The sequence below is a fragment of the Lycium barbarum genome, chromosome 4 (genome assembly GCF_019175385.1).
Source record: "Lycium barbarum isolate Lr01 chromosome 4, ASM1917538v2, whole genome shotgun sequence".
Taxonomy (NCBI): Eukaryota; Viridiplantae; Streptophyta; class Magnoliopsida; order Solanales; family Solanaceae; genus Lycium; species Lycium barbarum.
In genome coordinates this window covers 59,484,565-59,501,549 of record NC_083340.1, presented here as the reverse complement: position 1 = coordinate 59,501,549, position 16,985 = coordinate 59,484,565, and the positions used below count along the sequence as shown (strand labels likewise).

Below are 16,985 nucleotides of genomic sequence, written 5' to 3'. Positions count from 1 at the left end.
ACGAATACTGCGGTCATCTGACCGGATTTACATCGTCTTGCCTTTCAAGCGAATACTGCGATCTCATGACTGGTTTTACATTGCTTTGATGTCTTGTTATATCCCGTAATTTATATGCATGGCCCTCTCGGCAATTGAAATAAAATGCTCTCTTGGAATGTCTGCATGAATGGCCTTCTTGGTGATTGAAATAAATGGCCCTTTTGACAATTGAAATAAATGGCCTTCTTGGCATGTTTGTATGAATGACCCTCTTGGCATGTTTGTATGGATGACCCTCTTGGCAGTTTGTATGAATGTCCCACTTGGCAGCAAGAAAATAAACGTGCAATGGTCGTCTTGGCAGATTTTATGAATTGTCCTCTTGGTAGCAAGAAAATAAACATGCAATGGCCCTCTCGGTAGTAAGAAAATAAACGTGCAATGGCCCTTTTGGCAGTTTGTATGAATGGCCCTCCTGGCAGCAGAAAAATAAAATAAACATGCAATGGCCCTCTCGGTAGTAAGAAAATAAACGTGCAATGGCCCTTTTGGCAGTTTGTATGAATGGCCCTCCTGGCAGCAGAAAAATAAAATAAACGTGCTATGGCTCTTTTGGAAGTTTGCATGAATGGCCCTCCCGGCAGCAGGAAAATATACGTGCAATGGCCCTCTTGGCAGTTTGCATGAATGGCCCTCTCGACAGCAAGAAAATAAGCGTGCAATGGCCCTCTTGGCAGTTTTTATGAATGGCCCTCTCGGTAGCAGGAAAATAAACGTGTAATGGCCCTCTCGTCAAATAAGAAGAAGTGATGCGAATGAGAATGACAGATATGGAACCTTCGGCTGAATCGTCTTTGTTTCGTCCTTTATCGCGGCTATGACCCTTTTGGTCAGATGTGCCGTATCATTTTACTATGACCCTTTTGGCCAGGTATTTTCCAATGTGGCAATTTCCAAGCATTCTGCAGCAATTGTGGCTCAATATTTTGCCCTGTTGGTATTTAAAATCTTTCATAGCACTTATGGCTAGATTTTCACAAGTCGGTACTGTAGTAGTACTGTAGCACGTGTTTCTGCTTTGTCAGCCGAACTTGTAACATCCATAATTCTCTATTCCGATGTCCTATCGATGAGCGGTTTGTTGCGTTGGAAACTACGCTCGACGAACATAATTTGAGGCTTTTGTTTCACTTCAAACCACTTCATATGCTAAGAGGTATTCGTCCTTCAAGTTGGACCAAAATGTTCACACAAAACATTACCCATCCTTTCTCCAAAGTCGTACTACTCCATTTCTTCCACTCATCTCCTTATAAAACCTTCCAGTAGACCTTATATACATCCTTCACTCATTAAATATACTTAATACTTGTTGTTCCTTATATTCCAAAGTGGTTTTACTTTACCATAACTCAACGTACTTATGTTTCAAATTTGATAAGTTCTTTTTCGAAGATACAGAGTGTAACATCCTTCCCTCCTTAAAAACATCCGTCCTCAAATGTTTGAGTTTATAACCCACAACACCTTTGTTGGTTCTTTGCCTTCCTCTTAGAATCCTATCATCGTACCTTTGTGTTATACATTGATCAGTTTCTTCCAGTTCGCTCTTAACTCTTTCATCGGACTCATCTATGCACTTCATTACCTCTTTGTGTTCGTCACCCTTTCCATCATTCTCTGTGAAATTATTTTGAAGAGCTCTCTCCCTCTCTTTATTACTCTTTAGAATATGTCAGGCCTGGAAATCATATCTCACGTCCGCATGAAGTATTTCTTGATCCATCGTAATTCCTTTTTCATACCTGCTTGTGGTTTGATTATCTTTAATTCATTTCTGCTCCCTCTTAATACATTCTTGATATGCCATTACGTCCCGAGTCTTGGCCTCTCTAAGCTAACATCTTTCTTTCTCTGGACTTTTGACAATGCTACACCTCCCTTTAGAATTAGATCTGCTCTTCCCCCCCCCCCCCCCCCCCCTTTGTAAGGGTGTTCTTACACATTAATAACTCCCGACTACCGGTAGTCATTGGCCAACCCTAACGATCTTCCAACTCGTTTGGTCTCTCATAATACCGGAGTTCTCTCATCGTATAGCTTGACTTATTTTTCTCTCTGCTAGTCGAGGGTTTTGCATTTAAACAAAGTGCTTATGCATTATAGATCCATTATCGCTGTCTTCTTTAAGGCCTTTCTACTTCTCCCTTTTATGACTGAACATTTCCCGAATCAACGGGTTAATGGGAACATTGGAATCCATCAAAACATTTTACGAAACGTCTGGTCACACTTTGCTCTTTTTATCCCTCGCCTTCCTCCACAACTATTATCACTGAAATTCTTCTTACTTTGAGTTTCCGGTTTCACTTTATGTCTACAATATATTATTGAGAGTTAATATGATACACTATTCCACTTCCACTATCAATCCTTTTATTCACTTAGCTCACTTATCTGAAATTTTCCTTGACTACTTATTTGCGTCCCACCTATGCGTTGTATAGTTCTTCCAGTGTTTTGCCACTTCTTGTTCGTATCGTGAAATCCCTGCATTATACTCTTTTCTTTTGACCCTGAAGTCTATAAAATATTCCTTTAAACGCGCAAATCCGTTCTATTCTTAAACCATCTTTCAGGAAAGCTCCTTCGTGTTCGAGGCAACCGTGTCAATATGACTACACATTTATCCCTTTATATACCTCTCGAGAGCTGGAAGCCTCTTAGCATCGTTGCAAGGCCTGATCATTATTTCTCTTATTTTCCATCCCTATTGGTGATTACTATACTTTAGTCCCACTTATCAAAGCCTGTTCTCCAGCCCTACGCATTCATCTTTTGTTTCCATACTACCACACTTTATCCCTTTCGCATGCCTACCTTTGAATCTCATTCAAATAGTCCCTTGCCTTGCCCGTCGTCCCTCTTGGAAACTTCACTCTCCCTCGCTCCTTACACTTAAGACATTCTAATCCTTTTACTTTCTATATACTCACTTTCTTCCTTTTACTGCTGTTATGGCATTAGGATTTTCCAATTCTAACCTATCGTGAAAATAGCATCAACTTTTGTCACTTGAACTTCACTACCCTGTTCGATTAATGCCTTCAGTATATAGCAACGTCGGTTGATGGGACACACATATCGATTGGCGCAGCCACATATGGGATGTCATACACATACATATATGTATTCACTAACGCCTCGCTTACAAAGTATTTCCAAATACTATTTGAACTTCTCCTAATTCTAGAGTTGTGATGCACTTTCTTTCTCGTTGCCGGTCTAGTCCGCCTTATTCTTCGCGATCTTTTAGGGTTTCCAACCACTCCGCATACTCAAATTTCCATTAGGTTACCTCAATTTCTCATCTGCCTCTTATGTCTAAATTTTTATATGTTACACCCCGTACCTCGGAGAAGCACTAGTTAAATTTGAATGTAAGTATGTCGAGTTACGACTAGGCAAAATAACTTTGGAGTATGAGGAACGAGACATTATTAAGTATATTGTTTAAATAAAGGATGATTACTATCTCGTAAGCCGTAATCGGGAAAAAGTATTTTGAAACACGAGAACATGGCCATTATTAGTATAATAAGTGATAAATTTCATGTATGGAGAGTTTCGGAATATTTTGAGATCGAGCAAATTGAAGAAAATAAGTTCGACGAAAATTTGAGAAATGCTGGAAGGATTTTTAGTCAACTTTGGAGGGGTATATCTCCATGTATATTTGGAGTTTTAAGGTGTTTCAAAAGCCTAAAATGAAGTTCGTCGAGTCTAGTTTATAATGTAACTAACCGCTCGTTGATAGGACCTCAGAGTAGAGAATTATATATGTTACAAACTGAACTGTTGCGCAGAAACAGCGCAGCTACAGTACTGCTACAGTATTGTAGCTACAGTACCGTCGCCAACCCAATTATAAAAAGGGTCAAACCCCCATTTTTCATCATAGAAATGTCCCAAACTTTCCAGAATTTTCAACAACAAAAAGAGGCATAAATCCCACACAAAATTGAGGATTTTGAATGAAATTTCAAGCTACGAAGTACTAATCGAAGTCCGGGCAACGCATAGTCCCGAATATAATTTCATTTTGGAGTTGGAGGAGCTTGGGAGCAAGTGAAAAATTGAAGATTTTGTTACTTGGGTAAATACAAGGTATGAATCATTAAATTTCTTTCTGTATCAACATGGATTAAGGAATAATTGCAAGAATAAAGATTATATTTTGTTGTGTTGAGGTTGAGGTTGTTGAATTATGGATTAAGGTTTGAAGAAAATTTTGGATAAAATATGTATATAATCATCTTGTAGAATGTTTAGGATGTTGTTATTGATGTTCTTAGTATTAATTTCAACTTCCTTACGAAAGTAAAGATTATTAAATAGTCGTATCACAAGTGGGTTGGTTGAGAAATTTGGAAAATAGTGTGTGGGTTGTTTTATGGCATATGTTGGTGTTGGAAATGATATTACGACTATTGGTATTGTTGTTGATGTTGTTGGTTATTGAATTGGAATTTCGGGCGAGGCATATAAACAGGGGAAATGCTCCCCGAATTTCGACAGAATCTAAAAGGATTTTAATTAAAGTTTCGAGTCGAGCGTATGATGATGATTCTAATAATAGTATGAATGGTTATATATGTAGATTACGAGGCTACGAATAATTCTTAAGAGAGTTGCAAGACGGGAAGTAAGTTGGAAGTCGAGAATCATCTTCTAGGTATGTTAAGGCTCGCCCCTTTCTTTCAAAGGCATGATCTTTAGGTTATGATTTTATAAAAGTTTCCGTATTTTTCCTTGTCATGCAACGTTAAATGTCCTGGATTCCAAAGCATAATTTCCTTCTTGATATTCCATAATTGTTTTCCAAGGTGCCCTATTTTCCAAAACCAAGGTTGTGATTATGTGAGTTCTTATGATAACGACGAAGGATATGTTTTTCAATGACAACGATGATGTCAAAATTGAGAATATCATTATGATGACTAAGATGAGAATGACTCCATGCTTAAAGGTTCTAAGTTTATGATTTCAACGACGACATAAGAATGTTGAGTTATTTACTGATTTGTCAATTCATTCATGGATGATGACTAATTTCTTTTAAGATCCCAAAAATACATGACTTGATGCCTTATGAGATTTACGATCCTATTCTATGTTTTCTCTTAATTCTATTCTGCATCGATAGTCTCACCTTAAAATAATTGTTTCTCCAAGGTGAGACAAAGCGACGATGAGTATTCCATAATATAATCGGAGGCTACCGACCTTACGTTACTCCGATACAGTTGTGGCTTTTGATTGGGCTCTTATGCATGCTTTATATATATATATGTATGTATTTTCTCACACCGCGCCGTGCTATAGTCGGCCGGGCAGACACGTAGATGTGCACACCACTGCAGTGGGCATGTTATGATATTGCTCCGGACGCGGGAGGCCTGGACGCAGAATAATGATGATAACACCGAGCATTAATGGCCGGGCATGTTACTATTTATATATCACACTGCGCCTTAATGGCCGGGCATGTTACTATGTATATGTATAAAAATGTTTTTTTTAAGGCTAAGCATGCATGACATCCGCCCTACGAGGCATCCAGATGTATAGGTTATCTCTTTTATTCCTTGTTATTTTTCATATCTATATTATGTTGTTACTCATGCCTTACATACTCAGTACATTATTCGTACTGACGCCCCTTCTTGTGGGCGCTGCGTTTCATGCCGCGCAGGTGCATACAGATGAGTAGAAGACATTGCTAGAAGATGTTCCAGCGGGATTGGCGAGCTCCACTTCTTTCCGGAGTGTTGCCGAGTCAGAGTATCCATGCCATGGTATAATGATTTATGTTAGAGACTTTGAAGACAAAGTCACGTATTTAGACTGCCAGTCTTGTATGCGGCTATATAAGCCGATGTATTCATTATGCATCACTTTACAGATTTATATGATTATAAATTTTATTTGATTCGAGAAAGATAAAAAGAATGTTTTTGTTAAAAGTTTTCCCTATGCATTTTAGTTCATGACTTAAGGATTATGAGTACAATGAGATCCAGCGGGTTCGCTCGGCTCTAAGTAAGGGTCGGGTGCCCGTCACGCCCTATCGGGATTGGGGTGTGACAGTATAGCTCTTAATATACTTCCCAGGGGGTCACCCATACTAGTATTTCTCTAATCCCAGCACGCTTAACCTTGAAGCTTTGATGAAATCCGGTGCATTAGTGGTGGTATGATCGCATCCACCTTACCGCGTGACCTTCCTCACATGACCTAGAACAATTTGAAGTTCTAACAGATTCCAATACATTATCGTAATGCATCTCCCTCCAAATTAGAAAGGATCTCTTACTCTTCCAACTACGCAAATACTACTTTGGCCTTTTCAATCCTCAATATTCACCTTTCATCTGCGCGTATAAATACTTTCCATCCTAGATTTCAAAATTCCAAATGGTGGCGAAACACCTTGATCGCCGTTAATTATAAATACTTGGTTATCGGTCCCTTTAGGATTTCCGCTCGTCGCTATTAAACAGTAACCCACAGTAAGTGCACACACACATAGGAAATTCCCATAAAGTCTCATATACCTATAGTCGATCAGTCCTTAATCTGATCCGGTGGGCTATAAAGTGAAGTGTGCTCCTCGTCATTGTCTACCTACCATCTGCTCGTCTGGCCTTCATCATCTCTCTCATCTTAGTCCGAGGGATATGGATAATCGGGCAACTCCTGGTTTACCGACGACCTGGATAAATGGCTAGAGTAATCCGCAACACTCACCGGGGTAGCTGGTACGGCCTTGGGAATCTCCTCCTCCGGTGTCCCAGACGAATCCTCAGAAGGATCCGTGTCATAACTATCCCTGGGGGATCCTCCACCCTGGAAGTCAAAAACTCTGGAGGAATCGTCGCTGGGTCCTCCGAGGTATCAGTCTCAATGGAATAACTAAGGCTCATCCTGCTCGGTCCTGGAGCCTGTGGTCCTGCATCTACTGTGGGGGCCTTCATAGCACCCCCACTGCCTGAGGCTGATCTCTTTATCTTTCGTCAATCTGTACTTACCTGCAGGAAAAAGGGGTCAGAAGCAATCTCTCGTAGACTCTGGCTCTATCGCACGATCTAAGATTGAAGGAAAGGTCAATGATTCCTAAATGCCCTGCAGCCTCCTGTTTACAAGTGTGGCCAGCTGCACACCCATAAACAGGATTCTACCGGACACGGTATGTGGACAATCCCTAGAACGAAATGCTCTGATGCCACTTTTGTCACGACCCAAATCGATGAGCCGTGAAGAGTGCCCGACCACTACTGGACAAGCACTCTTATGCTTGCACTTACTTCTCACTGATTAACCTGGGCCCATACACAATCTATAACTGAGATATACTGTAAAAGATCAACACACGAAACACCGTCTCGAGAACTCACGGCCAACGTATACATATAAACATAAATACTGAAAGTAGCAGCGTAAGCCGATTAGGCCGCTACATATACGGTACAACAAGCAAGTGCCGACGAGGCGGCATAACATCACAGCTACATATTACTGTCCACAGACCTCTATGGAATACAAACTGCAGAAAAGACAGGACAAGGCCCCTGCCATACCCATATATCTACATATCAAACAGCATACCAAAAGGGCTGCAGCTCCGGATCAATGGAGCGTACTGACTGCCGCTGAGAGGAGGTCCTAATGATCCGGATCGTCTGGCTGGCTACCTAATCCTGCGGGCACGAATGCAGCGTCCACAAGAAGGGACGTTAGTACGAACAATGTACTGAGTATGTAAGGCATGAATAATATCATAGTAAGAGACATAAAATATAACATAAAGAAGAGAGATAACCTATACATCCAATTTCCTCATAAGACGGATGCCATGCATGCTTAGCTTTCTTTGAAAAACATTTCTCATACATGTATACATAAAATAGAATTGTTGCGGAACGTGCAACCCGATCTACAAATAAATAATAATGCTGCGGAACGTGCAGGCCGATCCATAAATATTTTATATTGCTGCGGAATATGCAGCCCGATCCATATATCATATCATCATCTTGCATATATATTGCCGCGGAACGAACGGCCCGATCCATTTTCCCCATATATCCCACGTCCGGGCATCCCGCGTCCGGGACGATATCTAGCTGATCTGGTTGCTATGCGTATATAATACCTCACCTTTCCCCTTACCCCATATGTACATATAAATATATATATCATATACATATATAACATAAGTAGCATGCATGAGAGCCTAAACAACGCTATGACTCTATCGGAGTGACGTAAGGTCGGTAACCTCCGATTATATTATGGAATAATCATCATCGCTCTATCTCATCTTGAAGGAACAATTATTATAAGGTGAGATCAACAACAATGAATAAATTCGAGAAAATCATGAAATAACTCAACATTCTCATAATAACATTCAAATCATAAACTTGGAACCTTTAAACAAAAAATACTCATTATCATTTTAATCTTCATAGAGACATTCTCATCTTTAACATCATGAGAAGCTTTAAGAATCACGAACTTCTAGTTTTTGAAAACAAGGAGTTTATGGAAACACTTATGGAATCATAGCATAGGAATAATTCCTTTGAACAAGAGGGACGAACCTTAACATACCTGTTCAGCCTCCAACTACCTACGCTTATCAGTCCGAGCCCGCAAGTCTACATGTAAGATCATTCATACTATAATTAGGCCCATTGTTATATACTTATCCTAAGCCTTCAAATAAATCTTTCTAGAATTTGCCGAAATTTCAGCAGCATCTCCTCTGTTTATATGCCTAGCCCAAATTCATAATTCAGCAACCAACAAAAACAACATCAATACCAACATAAATTACATCATTGGCAACATCAAAGTATTCCATAAAACATCTCACACGGTGTTTATCCCTTTTCTCCCTTCACAAATTCGCTATACCATTATTTAACGGCATTATCTCCGTAAATAAGCGTTAAATAATACCAAAAGAGAAAGATTCATACATTATTTCTTGTTAATACAGCAATATCCTCAATATCCACGCTAAAATCCACTGCGAAATTGTACTAGAATCACAGCCATGCATTACCCGGACCTAAACCACTACTCTGCTACTTAAAAATTGCTCACTTTTTGATTCCCTCACTTTCTATCTTCTAATTTCTGAAATTTTCTAGGAAAATCTGATGAAAAAAGGGGTTATTACCCTTTATATAGGGGTCAAATTCGGATCGGGTCACTGTAGCAAATTACTGTAGTAGTATTGTAGCACGTGTTTCTGTTTTGTCAGCCGAAATTGTAACGTCCATATTTCTCTACTCCGATGTCCTATCGATGAGCAGTTTGTTGCGTTGGAAACTAGACTCAACGAAATTCATTTTAATCTTTTGTTTCACATCAAAACACTTCATATGCCAAGAGATATTCGTTCCTCAAGTTGGACCAAATATTTCACACAAAACCTTGCCCATCCTTTCTCCAAAGTCATACTACTCCATTTCTTCCACTCATCTGCTTATAAAACCTTCCGGTATACCTTATATACACCCTTCAATCATTAAATATACTTAATACTGCTTGCTCCTTATATTCCAAAGTGGTTTTCCTTGACCATAACTCAACGTACTTTTGTTTAAAATTTGATAAGTGTTTCTTCGAAGATACGGGGTGTAACACATTGTATGATTGACGAAGTATCTCACATAATGTATTCAAAAGTATAACAACCTTATGTCACCCCGATGACCCTATGGTATCTTTTATGGTTCCGATATGTTTTTAAGAAGTCTTTCAATGACTCATATACATGCATGCATAAATATAAAATATTATGATGAGTCCGTGTGTGGCTCTAATATTACAATGAGTTTGTGTGTGGCTCTAATGATACTTATGAGTTTGTGTGTGGCTCCAATAATACTTATGATCCCATGTGTGGCTCCACCGTGATGTATATATACATACTGCATTCATGCATATCATAGCCCACAAAGGCAATTCCAAGATGAGATTAATCATCTCACTCATTCTTACATTGATACCTTTACTTATGTTGTTGTTCTTGCCTTACATTCTCGGTACTTTATTCGTACTGACATCCCTTTTTCCTGGGGATGCTGCGCTTCATGCCTGCAGGTCCTGATAGATAGGTTGACGGTCCTTCCAGTAGACTATCAGCTCAGCAGAAAGTGTTATTGCACTCTACTTGTTCCGGAGTTGTCGTTTTGGGTCAGTATGAGTATGTATACATGTTTATGGGTATAGCAGGGCCCTGTCCCAACGTTATGACATTTATGTACTCCTCAGAGGCTTGTAAATAGATGTCGTGTATATAGATGTATTGTATGGCCTTGTTAGGCCTATGATTTGATGTACGGATGTTCATATCACCCTTATAGGCCTGTATATCTCATGTATATCATGTTAGGGTCTCTCCTTGTCGAGTATTCCTTATGCTTTATTTAGATTGTCTCATGACGGCCCTCCCAGCCCACTTGTGTATGTTAGTTTAGTTATTGATGTACGTTGTGTTGGTGCCCAACAAATAAGGACCGGGTGCCCGTTGCGATCCTCTAATTTGGGTCGTGACATTGAGCTTCTATCCCACAAGTCTGCCAAGTTCTAAGAAATCCCTCAATCATAGGCAACAACACCACATAATGTCAACAAGAATTCAATGAAATGGTATATGATACGATAATGAGGAGTGAAATCCAGTGAGATGCAATGCAATGGCCAATCACTCAAACCTGTACACACATGCTATATGCATTTATTGCTTCAATAGCCATGATCCATAGGGGAACTACAACGTCCATGTACTAGCCACCCTAGATAGACAACGGGCCGTGACTCTGCCACTATATCCTATACAAACCTCAGACTATATCAATAATCATGATACTTTCCTCATTCCCTTTCTTTCCTTTCCACATTTGTTTCCATAACTCTTTCATCATGCATGAATGTATGAAAGCAAGAATGAGGATTCACGTGTAAACAATGCCAATAAATATGATATGGAAATCACAAGCACTCTAATGCCTATTCAATCCTCACATGAACCATCACAAATATCATGGAAACATATCAGATACACAATCTCAATCATAACAATAGGACTAATATAACCCACATAGCCTCAACCACGTCATCAAGTACTATAAAAGTCACTAACTGCATAAAGTACGGCGATAAGCCCAAATAATAAGAAATCGATACCAAGCCTGTGGATTTAACACCACAACCATGCCCCAAGGCCTATCATGCTTTCCCTGTCAATAACTATACAACACATGCGATTCGCTAATCAAAGTCTAACAAAGGTAAGCCATAACCTACCTCAAAGCCGAACACGCGCCTCAATCTTCCCAAACCTAGGCCTTCCCCTTCTGGATTGCCTCCGAACACTCAAAGTCTAATCAGTTAAATAATATACGTTAGATTGTGAATTTAACGATATACATATTGCTATGCCTTTAGAACCCTAAAATAACCCTAAAAGTGACCTCGGGCCCATAAGGGTAAAATGGGAAACTACAAATTGGAAAAGGTCAATCCAAAGTAAAAGAAGTCCAAATACTAATAATCAAACCCAATTATTCCCCAATTAGCATTAATTTCATCAATAAAAGAAAACCCCCAATTTCCATAATACAAACCCTAGCAATTAGAAGCTATTCAACTTAGCAACCTAATTCCCCAATGATTAGAAGCTTAGAAATTAAGGAACCCTCCCACAAACTCATGGAAATAGGCAAGAACCATAAAAAAAAAATTGGGGTTTCTACCCATCTTCCCCAACTTACTAAATGAAGACTAACATGTAATCCAATCCTAAATCATAAATAAATTACAAGAGAGTACAAAGGAAATTACCCCAAGATGTAATCACCCCAAAGCTCTTCAATTTCGCCCACAACACTCTCTAAGCTATTAATTTGGTGAATGGAAGGAATAGTTAGAAGTTGGGAAATAAAAAAGAGTATTATGCACATGTGCAGTCTGTTGCTTAGTCTAATGTTAGTGTTCAACATAGTGGATAGGGACAAAGAAGCAACAATCAAAACAAGTATTCTCAAAGTAGAGATCGACTGTCGTCTGGATGAGAAGATCGTTGTTGCCATTATTGTGGTATAAGGGGTCATATCCAGAGAGAGTGTAGGAAAAGATGAATGACATTGCTAACTCTTCTGGCCAGAGAAATAATTTGTCTTTTCCTGTTGTTGCTACGAATTCGTCTGTGGGTAACACCAATCTTGTAATGCTTGTGGTAATGCATCTAGTAAAGTGATTGGTAGCTGTCACGACCCAATTTCACTAAGTCGTGCGGGCACCTACCTTTCCCACCTCAGTAGGCAAACCCTTAACTCAATATTCACAAATAATAGAAAATAGCAGAAGAAGTAAAATAGCGAAAAACTCACAAATATAATATAAATAAGAAAATGCGAAAGTAAATGAAATCTGCCCCAGTATCTGGTCTGGTCATACAAGAGCATCTAACTAAATACTACAAGTCTGGATCATAATAATACATAAGTAGTCTCAAAGATCATGTCTCAGAATAGAAATAAATACATAATGATAGAAAGAGTCATCGGGCAGCGAATGTCCTCTTGCTCACCCTGAAGGACTCGAATCATCCATCCTCGAATATCAATCACGAGGAGTAGAAGTCGATCACACCTAGTACTGTGCATTTATAAAAGAATGCAGCAAGTGCAGGTCTGTATTAACAACAAATACTGGTAGGTATAATAGGCCGGCTAAGACTAGCTAACGTAAAAATAGAAAACAAAGCATGATAAACACATAAACCAACAAGTACGAGTCAACATGAATCTATATCCATAGAACAAGTCATCTCTTATGTTATAGCATCTCAACCCAACTGTGCCAAGTCTCAGCATAATCAATCTGAACCAGTACATCATAATAGTATCAGAACGAGTCATCACTTATGTTATACCGTCTGTTACAGCCCATGTTCTCATGCGTTGGAAAGTGTGCGAGTTGAATGATATTAGTAACGGACACGAGGTTATCCCCCAAGCTTATAGGTGGTTAAAGTGATGGTACACATGTATCGTAAGGATTTGAAGTTAAACCAATCGAAGAAAATAAGTTTTGTCGAGGTTCGAAATTTATTTGATGAAATACGGTCCAAGCTATAATATCCCGTAATTTTGGACTAAGAAATTGAACCGTCCAACATGAGCAAATTTACCCGAGCTTGGAGAATTTGGTCATATTCAAGCATGCAAATTAAGAGCTCGGTGTGTAAAAGGATGAAGTCCCGAAATGATTTTAGGACTTAAAAAGTATGACGACGATGATTGAAAATAATATTTTGTGTAGCAAATGAGGCTAGCACTATACCACATGAGTATAATAATGAGTATATAAGTACTATTTAAGTGAATTGAGGTCAAGAAATTAATTGTGTGTATAAGGATAAATTTTGGCGTGTAAAGAACAAGATAATTAATGGAGAAATATTTGGAATATATTCCATGTGCAATCATCCACGTGCCATGATGTAAAATAAAGCACCAAATGACCATGCATTAAGATGCACAGGTGGCATCTTTAAAATGATAGCATTTATGATGGGTGAATTATATATGCATTGACCCCATGGATTTTAATAAAGGAAATGGCAGCAAAATTCCTACGGATATGAGGCAATATGGCCACCTTTCTTTGAAAGTAAAAACATCATTATATTAGCAAGCATTTCACGTTAGCCTATCCTTTTACACACTTGATGAACATCATTATATTAGCAAGCAGCAAGCATTTCATGTTTTGGAAAGATTAACAACGTTAACGCTATTGTGTTTTATTTATTTCAAGGAAGAATAATGTAATCTTTCTCAAGAACAACGTATGGATTTTGCTTTATATTTAGATCCCGTTGTTCCGTTCTGTCGTGTTGTCGAATCCGGGCTTTCTTCAAAGCGAAGTAAGGTGGAAAAAGAATAGTTCTTCGCATATAAGGTAAGAATTATCCTCTCCTAGATATATTTAAATTCGTCCAGGTCATAGTTAAATTTAGAGACGGGAACTACAAAATTAATTGCGGGAAATCGGATAAATCGTTATTGTTATCGTGTGGACTGTTTGGTGGTTGCTATAAATTGTTTGGTGTGCTGGAATATCGTGGGATTGGCTGTAGTTGCTGTTGTTGTGTTTGTTGTTATACAATGTATATACGAAAATAAAGAAGTATATACAAGTGTCGATATAGGAATTGATGGAATAAAAGCGAACTTACAAATAGAATTGTCAATTGATATAGTTGGAGTTGTGGGCTGTTTTTCTTGTTGTAAATATATGATATAAAGCCGAGATTTGTGATAAATGATGTCCTTATCATATTGAGAATATTTTTAAGGTTAAGAAGAAAACATACGAAAAGGTGCCATGGAGTATACGGATTGTAATTCGAGCTTGTCGCTCGTTATAGAGTATTATGAAATTGTTATGGACATGCATGTTGTGTTTTTGGGATTTATTCGTTGTTGGGCTGATATACCAAATTAGGAGATGCTAATGGTATAGAGAAGATGCTGCCCGTTTCGTTTTAGAATTAAGTCATCAATTAATATATATGATATGCGAAAGCCTTCTTAAGTCACGTGCGTATTCTTACGATTATAGGTTTATCATATTAATTGTGGAAGTTCTTGGCTGGACTGAGCTCTTGAACGACGTAAGGTATGTAAAGTTAACCCTTATTTCTTTTTGGCATGATCTTTATGAAACGAACAGACGATGTGTATATGGTTCCAAAGAAATTCCTATTCTTAGAGCCACTAAGATGGCTAATGTTCTTGATTCCCAGAACTCACTTTATCATGTTTTAATACGTACATATGGTTCCAGAGTTCTATTTTGATATAATTCACAGGGACATTCGAAAGGTATTTGGTATGAGTATTGTGTTGATTTCCAAATGATGGTTCATTTTGATTATTCCATTGAGTCTCAGATATGATTTAAATTGCATATAGTTGCTCACTACTCTGCTCGTGCGTGCCTCAATATGTCTTTCACTGAGTCCCGGGCCAGGACACGTTTTCGTGCACAGTTTCACTGCATTGTTCACCGAGTCCCTCACTAGAGGGCCGGGACACGTTATATATATACATATGATGATGTGATGATATGATGGTGTGATGACGTGATGATGTTATGGTGTGATGATGTGATTATGGCGCCAAGGATGGTATGTGGCGACCTTATTCACCGAGTCCCTCACTAGAGGGCCGGGACACGTTATATATATGATATATGATATTGAGATGATATGATGGTGTGATGATGTGATGATGTGATGATGTGATGGTGTGATGATGTGATTATGGCGCCAAGGATGGTATGTGGCGACCTTATTCACCGAGTCCCTCACTAGAGGGCCGGGACACGTTATATATATGATATATGATATTGATATGCATGATTTTCATTTCATAAGGCAAGTGTATTGATGTTTTAAAAGTCATACTTGTTTCTGGTAATCTTTATTTCAGTTATGATCCTTTTTACTGTATTTCATGCTTTATCTGCTCAGTACATATTCCGTACTGACCCTCTTTCTTCGGGGGGTTGCGTTTCATGCCCGCAGGTACAGATAGTCGGTTTGGTGACCCTTCAGCATAGGACTTCTACTCGGCTGTCTTGGAGAGCTCCGTTGTTCCGGAGTCTAGACTTTTGGTACAAATCTTATGATATATATGTATATGTTTAACCAGGGGTACGGTGGGGCCCTGTCCCATCATATTTCGCTATCGATACTCTTAGAGGTCTATAGACATATGTGTGGGTTGTGTATAAGTTCTGTTCAGCTGTGTCTAAACGATGTGCGATGGATATGTTCGTCTGTGATGGCAGCCTTGTCGGCTTGCATATGATATGATATTGATGTATAGTGGCAGCCTTGTCGGCTTGCGTATCATTTTATGATTTGATCAGTTGTGACTTCTCAGGAGACAGTTTATCTGGATATATATATATATATATGATGACGTTATGGACCTTCGGAGTTCTTCGTAAGTTTCCATATTATTCGTAGTTTCAGTTTGACCACATCTAACAGGTACGTATATGGGTGTCCAGGTCGGACACTGGTCATGGCCCATGGGGTTGGGTCGTGACAAAAGTTGTATCAGAGCAGTTCGTCCTCGGAGTGTTTACAGACCGTGTCTAGTAGAGTCTTGTTTATCGGTGTGTTGTGCACCACATCTATAAATAGGAAGCTACAGGACATTTAGGATGTTACCTTTCTTTCATATCTAAGATCGTGCGATAGAGCCAGCCATAGGAAATGAAATTTCTTATACTAACCTTTGATTTCAGCTGAAGAACGACATCGACAGAAAAAAGGCGACTGATGATATTGGAAGCTACACAGTACACAGGTAAGCAATGGTGCGAAAGGGGCATGTCGGATAAGGTGAGAATATTGAAATGGGCTTGAAATGTAAAGTTGGAAGATGAAAGAGAAGGTAGATCGGTAGGTATAACAAGACAGATCGTTAAAGGATCAGGTACGTCTCGAGATGCGATATGTGAGGTAAGTTCCGACACCTTTATACTTTTTACTTTAAATTGGGAGCCCTGTGTGGCTATGATACGATATGATATATACGTATATATGTTGGCCCTGTGAGGCATTGTTGGTATTTCCTGCGTGCAGGTTTTGGGATAGTAAGAAATACAGAGGAAACTCTGCCAAAATGTTCTTAGAAATAAAAAGGGAATGAGATATAAGTTCGTAATATGTCTTGAAAGGTTGTGTCAATAGTAATGATAGGATTTGACCAAGTTGCAAGTCTGACTTTGAGAAATAAAGTTAACTGTTGAATTGATAGTAATAGTAATTATGAGGTCGATATCGATATGGTAAAAAGAAATGCTAGGATAATTTGGTAGGGCTTGTGATACTAAGAGAC

The 16,985-nt window shown here is 38.9% G+C and overlaps 1 long non-coding RNA gene across 1 annotated transcript; it reads left to right on the top strand.

Moving 5' to 3' along the window:
• Positions 1-13,846: 13,846 nt before the first annotated feature.
• On the top strand, positions 13,847-15,780 carry LOC132638438 (uncharacterized). The gene is made up of 3 exons (XR_009581734.1): positions 13,847-14,028; positions 14,692-14,748; positions 15,659-15,780. It is a non-coding gene; the product is annotated as an uncharacterized LOC132638438 (long non-coding RNA).
• The last annotated feature ends 1,205 nt before the right edge of the window (positions 15,781-16,985 follow it).